We start from the raw sequence: 7949 nt of genomic DNA, 5'->3' as shown, positions 1-7949 counted from the left end.
CAAGGGGAATTCCTATAAGAACTAGAGAAATGAAGAAAGCAAAAGAAATGTGAAACTTAAAAATACAATGAAATTTTACATTTAATAGCTTTGCAAGTTTAGAGGATGCTTTTGTTATTACCCACGAGGGCATAAAAATTAAACAGTGAGATTCTAGTGAACAAAGAGCAAACCATTAACTATTATTTCAGTTACTAAGAGCAGAGATGGAGTATGGAATATAAAATTTTATTTATGTAATAGATGAAATAAAATTGAATGAAGGGCTTGTGAGTAATAATGGGGGAATTCTTCCAGGTAGCGTCAAAAATGCATATTGGGGGAGCAGATGTTGCTCAAGCAGTTGAATTCCCATCTCCCACATGGGAGATCCTGGGTTCAGGTCCTAGGTTTGGTTCCTGGTGCCTCCTGAGAAAACAAAAACAAACAAGCAAAACAAAGAAACCAACTTAGGTAAGCTGATGTGGCTCAGTTGGTTGAGCTTTCCACCAGCTTTCCACGTAAGAGGTCCCAGGGTCAATCCCTGGTCCCCAGTACCACAAAACACACACACACACACACACACAAAACTTGTATATTGGTGTCTGTGTAAAACTTCCCCCACTGTGCAGATTAAAAAAAGGAAAGCAAGCTTTCTTGTAGGCATTGGATAACTGCAATTGGAGGGATGATATTGCCTGGATCTGTGAGGTACCAAACACGGACAGAAACAGCAGAACTATAAGAGTAAAGTTCAAGGCTAATTAAGACACTGTACTTTAAGAGACTGACCTTGGAGTAAGTGTAGAGAGACATGGGATCATTTCCAATCAGTATACTAGCATTACTTTGGCTTAGCATGGGATATAGATTCAGAAGAAGACACAAAAGATGAGCAGAGAAATGTCAAAAGAAGAAGAGGATCATACGGGGGAAGGAACAAGAAAATTCTGCTAATTGCTTCTGATTCTTGTGAGAGTAGACAAAAACTAATACAGAAAACACTATGGTTAATTTTATATTATTCATAGATAGTAAATATGCTTTTATGCTTACATTAAATATTTAGTAAGCTATACATATTATTTCATAGAAGGGATTTTTCTTTCTTCTCAATTAGTTATTTTATTTGCTTTATGTGGTCCTATGTCAAAAGAATAAAGAAAAGCCTTCTTGTATCATTTTTAAATGTTCCTGAACCCTATGGAGCCAACTAATATTTTCAGACAAAATTTTTGTGCCTAAAGAAGAAAGAGCTTGTAAAATTACAGAATTAGAACACTGCTTGAAAATGACTTATGGGTTAAATATACTATATTTTCATATACATTATCTCAATGTTATTGTGAACTTAGTTGGTCACTAGTCTTTTTTCTAAAATGATCACATAATCCAGATGCCTTTGGAATATTTTCCAAAAAAAAAGGAAGAACTTGTTCAAAGGGTTCTTACTACAAATTTCTTAGATGTCCTAATGGTAGCTTAAAATTTTATCATTCATTCATTCATCAAATACACATATACCTGCACACATATATGCACATGTATAATAGTATTTACATTATGGTAAATAAATATGTATTTGCTGTATATGTGATGTGACTAAACAGTTATGGTCCCACTTCCCAAGAATTTCTCAGTCTTGTAGTGAGAGAAAGAAAATAAACTAAGTAACAGATAAAAATTTAAAATTGTGATAATGCTGTACTGGCAGGGGAAAGGTGATGGGTTAAAAAAACAAACAGAGGGAGTGGAGGAAGCTATGTAGATGTGGAAATCAAGGAAGGTCTTTCTGAGGCAGTGATGTTAAAATTGAGAGTAAAGAAAAACAGGACTTCAGTGTTCAAAAATCTGAGGGAAGAACTTTTTAGCTGAGAGGACAGTTTGGGCAAAGATCCTGAAGCAGGTAAGGATATAGTGTATTCAAGGAACTGGGCAAGACCAGTGAGACTAAAAGTGATGAGCAACAGTAGAAGTTGATGGAGTTTCAGGGGTTAGAATGGGCCAGTCAACACCAGACTTTTTAATCCATGTAAAGGAATGTAGGAATTGTACAATGGGAAATAATTAAGCACTTTAAGTCAGGAGTGACATAACCTGACTTACATTTTTAAAAAAGGTCTCCTTAAACCATTCTGCAAAGAACGAAGAATTGAAGTGAGGAAATCAGCTAGGGTGCTGTTGCAGTGATCAAAATGAGAAATAATGAAGTCTGGAAATAAAGATAGTAAGAGTTGGGTGGAGGAAAGCAGACAGGTTCCAAATACAATTTTGAGGTAGAATTGACAGGACTTGAGGCTTTCACTAAAGTGGTAATGATAGGGGTGAGGGAAAAGTAAAGGAAAAAAGAGAATCAAGGATGATGCCACATTTTCTGGCTTAAAATTGGATGGAAGGTAATGATAATATTGGGTTGAAGAACATTGTCAAGGAGAGATTAACAAGGAATTGAATTCACAAGATGAGAATGTGACATCAAGTTTGGGATTCACATGAAATATTTAGTTGGAGATGTCAGCTACAGGGTAAGGAAATGACAAAGAGCCCTAGCTGCTGTGGACTCTAATATCCATTGCCACATTTTCCCTGAGAACATTTATCCAAGTTCTGCTCACAGCTAGTACCTGTCCCAGTGGGATTACTAAGGCAAGCCTGTTCTTAAGAGACACAGGAATCCTCTGGAAGATGATTTTGGCTGAAGGTATTCCTTGATGACCTTTCCAGACTTTTCTTATACTGCCCTCTGGTCTAGAAGGCTTCCATTCAACCTTGCTTCCTTTACTTGGGGTCAGATGGGCATCCCCGTCTAGCAGCTCTCCCAGCCACCAGCAGCTCCTTCCCTATCTTCTCCCATAGGCATTTCCCCTATTATGTCCTTGCATGCTTAATCTCTTCTAGGCATATATTTCTAGGAGGACACAGATTAACATATTTCACATGTGGCTACTTCAGCCTCCCTAAGCCAAATAGTAGCCATCCAAAATAACAACCTGTCTGCATCACTGCTGACTGACCAATGCTAATTATTTTTATTTTTTTAATGACATGGAATGCATATGTGTGTTTTTATACACCAAAAGTCATAATGTCTTAGAATGTTAGAAATATGTGTTTTACTTTCCCAGGCTGCTTCAGTAAATACCATGAAATGGATTGGCTTGAAAAAAAAATTAGGAATTTATTAGCTTACAGTTTTAAGGCTGAGAAAATGTCCAAATCAAGGTATCATGAAAACGATGCCTTCCTGAAGACCACTGGCAATCCTTAGCTCCTCTACCACATGGCAAAGCACATGGTCTCTCCCTTCTCTGCAGGGTTTCATTGTTTTCAGCTTCTTGCTTCTGTGACTTTCTCTCTCCCTGTATTCATTCCCATTTATAAAGGATCCAGTAATAGGACTAACACCCATCCTGAATTAGGCGGGTTACATCTTAACTGAAGTAGCCTTATCAAAAGATCCTACTTAAATGGGTTTTAAGTACAGGAGTGGATTAGATTTAAGAACACGTTTTGGGTGGCGGACTTGGCCCAGTGGTTAGGGCGTCCGTCTACCACATGGGAGGTCTGCAGTTCAAACCCCGGGCCTCCTTGACCCGTGTGGAGCTGGCCCATGCGCAGCGCTGATGCGTGCAAGGAGTGCCCTACCACGCAGGGGTGCCCCCCGCGTAGGGGAGCCCCACGAGCAAGGAGTGCGCCCTGTAAGGAGAGCCGCCCAGCGCGAAAGAAAGTGCAACCTGCCAAGGAATGGTGCCTGCACACACGGAGAGCTGACATAACAACAACATGACACAACAAAAAAAGAAACACAGATTCCGGTGCCGCTGACGACAATAGAAGCAGACAAAGAAGACGCAGCAAATAGACACAGAGAACAGACAACCGGAGTGGGAGGAGGGAAAGGGAGAGAAATAAATAAATAAAATCTTAAGAAAAAAAAAAAACGAACATGTTTTTAGGACATCATTGATTAGTATGTACAATAAGGGGGGGAGGGAAGACACCCACAGGAATGGATTATATTGAAGAACATGTTTTTCTGGGGTAAATACAGCTTCAAACCACCACAGTAAGCAAACAAAGATATTTAGGCAAAGACAATTCTATCACAGAGAAATGAAACCATTTGCTTCTGGTCACCCCATGATAGGAAGACCCAGACTAAGAATTTATAACCACTAGTCAGAGCATTTTCCCTGCTCAACCATTGGAATGTACATTCTGGAAGCCAGGGAGTTTTCTGTTTTGCTCTATGAGTCACTCCAAGCATGTAGACAAATGCATAGCATATAATGGGTACTAAGTAAATATTTATTGAACAAACTATTAACTGTAAAAATCATTAATAATTATTATATAAATCCAATTACAACATACAGAGCTTGAATGCTTCTGGTCAAAGTAGGATAAGAAGAAATAATCTGGAAAAGGGATTCCTGGAGTGGTTTCAGTGTTCAGCTATGCAAGGCTCCTTTGGGAAAGACTTACTAGGTGACATTCATCTTAAAGAAATTCGTTATAAAAGAAAGAAATATTTTGGTGAAGGGAAGGGAAACTGACAATCTAGTCGATGAGAGTTGACAATGGGGGTTAATATGTTTTCATGGGCTCTTCTTCCTGCAATATGAATTTTGGAGGTGAAAATGTTCAAAGTAGGAAGGCTCTTTGTACTGAATTTAAAAGTTAATTTCATGGCACTTTAATAAAAGATTTAAAAGAACATATCAAAACTGGAAGGACTTGCTGGTAAACTGGATGATATAAACTTTTAAATTTTGAATTGAAGGATGGTTGTGACATTGCAACTGGGAAATGGGGAAATTCCAGGACTGAAATAATAAACTCTTTTTTAATCATGTAACATTGTGTAGGAGGTATGTGGCAGTCACAGTTGGTTAAGTTGTCTAACAGTAGTCCCCTACCTCCTCCTCCCTTTTTAGCCACTCATAATACATTTTGAAAAACTCAGACACTTCCTTTCTTAGCTTGTACTTAGGATCATATGAACTGGTTATGATCAGAAAGAGGCAAGTGAAAGTCTGCTTCTGCTTCACAGTCTTCTAGAAGAGATATTTACTACCTGACCAGAAGAAATGAGATTCATTCTCTCACTCTCTTTCTCTCTCTCTCTCTCTCATTCTCTTTTCACCATTTTACTCTTCTTCCTCTACATTGGATGCTCCATTATTTCTTGCCCATGCACTCTGATATGTAATGACATAATACCTGGAGCTATAGCAGCTATTTTGCCAACATGAAGAGAAGCCCATAGAATCACAAAAATATCAACCCAGGACTTTTTAAAAAAAGATTTATTCACTTATTTATTGTCGATATCCTCCTTTCCATTCCCCTCCTCTCCCCCTCCTCCTCCCCCAGTCCTAATGTTTTTGTTGACTTCTGATGTGGAGACAGGGTCCCTGTCAGTTGCACCACCTCTATTCCTATTCTCTGCTGTACTTTACCTTGACTCTCCCCCTCATCTGTCTTTTGTTGCATCATCATCTTGCTGTGTGACTCACTTGGGCACTTGACTTGCTGCATGGGCACTCAGCTCGCCATGTGGGCATTCACGCAGACACTCAGCTTACCACATGGGCACTCGGCTCACCGCACAGGTACGTTTTCTCTTCTTCTTTCTCACCAGGAGGCCCCAGGGATCGAACCAGGGTCCGCCCACATGGTAGATGGAGGCCCTATCACTTGAGCCACATCTGCTTCCCTCAACCCAGGATTTTAATGAGCCAAACCTGAAATCACCTACTCTAGAGTTCTTATTAAAAAAAACAAATATTCTAATGCTCTAAATAGTTATATGATTTTCTGTTATAAATTCATTCTTATTGATAAAAGGCAGAATATCCAAGTAGCAATTTAGGCAAGAAAATAAATGAAGAGAAGTCACGGATGGAAAGGTATTTGTGAGAGTCACAATTAAACTGAAATCATAACAGATCATATGATGGGATAAACCAGATATTTTAGTTAATTTCACTTTGGGATCTTTTAAACAAGAACAGATTGGGAGGAAGAGTAAGACTTAATTAAAACTCACAGACTTAATTAAAACAGGCAATTCAAACATCCACTCCGCTATATTTTAACCTTGTGATCTTTGATAAAGGTAATGAACCTTTTGTAACTCTGTTTCCTCACTTGTGAATAATTACATTTCACATCTAAAGGTTGTTGTAAGCATTAAATGAGATAATCCATGAAAATCACATAACACACAGAGCCTAGAATATGGTGAACAGTTGGTAAATGGTCTGTGAACATCAAATTCTCACACTGAAATAACAGACTTGATATGAGAGCCAAATGATAGAATACATACCAAATATCTACCAGAGATATGTGCTCAGTAATTATTCATCACTCTGCCAGTGGAACAATAACTGTAGATGATTTACTATGGGATTGGAGGTTAATAGATGCTTAGTTAGCTGTTTTCATATGTCATTTCTGGTGATGATAACACACATAGTCAGTTGTAATCTACATTATTACAACTTCTTGAAGCAATTTTAAAAGTGTCAGAATCTACTTGCTTTTAAGTTCTCTGAGGGCAGGTGTTGAAACTAAATACAAGAAAGCCAGAAAGAACTAGACACTCCATGCCCATTGATTTAACAATTTAATGACTATCAGGTAGAAGAAAAGATTAGCATAGAAAGCTTCTAGATGCCCTTTGCTCTCTTACTTGTCTCTCTTGTCTGTTCTGTTATAGCTTAATTAAGTTTCATCTTGGGCTCTCTTATTCTTGGAAAGTTTCCCTGGTGAGTGTGCCTGGCCTTATATTATGAGACCTGTAGTTGTCATAGCCAAGATGTTGGCAGATACGTTCCCAACCTCAGCCTGGTAATCCAGCTGTGACCCTGGAGAAACACCAACTGGTATAACAATGTGATCTGGTTGTTTTCTACTCAAGCCAATAGCCTTGCCATAATACTTGCATAGTCCAATAAAATATGAGTGCAAGTGACATGGTCACTTCTAGGTGACAACATTAAAAGCCATCAAGATTCACCAAGTTTCCTTCTTTTTCCCTGTAATACTGGAAGCAGATGGGGCTGCCAGCAGCTGGTCTCTGAGGGACTACAATGGGCAGAGAGTAAAACTCCCTGCCAGCCCATGTCGGGCATGTACTATGAAACAGAAATTTATTTCTGTTCTCTTAAATCTCTGAGATATTGGGATTTTGATTTCTACTGTATTACCTACCCTGACCTGATGAAAACTCTCCTTGAAGATGGCCTGAATGCCTCTCCCCAAATTAAAGAATTCCAGAATTCAGATCAGGACCAGCCATCTTGGGGAAGCTCAATAAAATCCCCTACTTGAATTGAAGATGTCCATTAAAAAAGTGTTTCAGGGCCCAATGACAGAAGTCATATAGTATTCTCATGCTTTGATTTTTTTAAACTCAAAGACAAAAGGGAGGATAGCATAAAAGATACTAAGAAGCAGAGGAGAGGTTCTTGCTTATTTATTCCTTCACTCTTGTCAGCAAGGAGCTACATAACTATCCTTTGGAACACTGGCTCAGCTCACACATCGGTATTATTGATTTCAAAAATATGAAGTTATATGATGGAACGGCAACAGATTTTTTTTCCATATTCTTCCTTTACCCATTTCCGGTCAGATAATTGGAGTGTTTCCTTTGTAAGATTGGGAGGAAGAGCAGTCCAGTGTGCCTGCTAGCTCCTTCCCCTCAAAGGTAGAACTGCTCTTATGGGTGAATAGCTTCACTGCCAGAGCCCTTGGCCCTGGGGAGCAAACACACACATTTATACCTAGCACCCATCTCCAATCCCTTCCTAACCCCTTAAACTCTCACAATTCCTCTATCTTCACAGCTACCACCAAGTCTGATAAATAAAATGCTTGCTTCATTCCGGCATTCTATTACTCAGGGATTGTTTAAGCCTTCCTAAATGGTATACTAGATAAGTAAGTAAACAAAAGAT

The 7949-nt window shown here is 38.8% G+C and overlaps 1 long non-coding RNA gene across 1 annotated transcript in view; it reads right to left on the bottom strand.

Moving 5' to 3' along the window:
• Window positions 1-212: 212 nt before the first annotated feature.
• The window catches only part of LOC111759961 (uncharacterized), a 31406-nt gene continuing 23669 nt past the window's right edge, over window positions 213-7949 (bottom strand). Inside the window, exon 3 of the long non-coding RNA XR_011645324.1 lies at window positions 213-408. This is a non-coding gene — a long non-coding RNA (uncharacterized lncRNA). The remainder of the gene's footprint in view (window positions 409-7949) is intronic.

This window comes from Dasypus novemcinctus, chromosome 13, assembly GCF_030445035.2.
Source record: "Dasypus novemcinctus isolate mDasNov1 chromosome 13, mDasNov1.1.hap2, whole genome shotgun sequence".
Classification (NCBI taxonomy): domain Eukaryota; kingdom Metazoa; phylum Chordata; class Mammalia; order Cingulata; family Dasypodidae; genus Dasypus; species Dasypus novemcinctus.
This window is presented reverse-complemented; position numbering and strand designations above follow the sequence as displayed.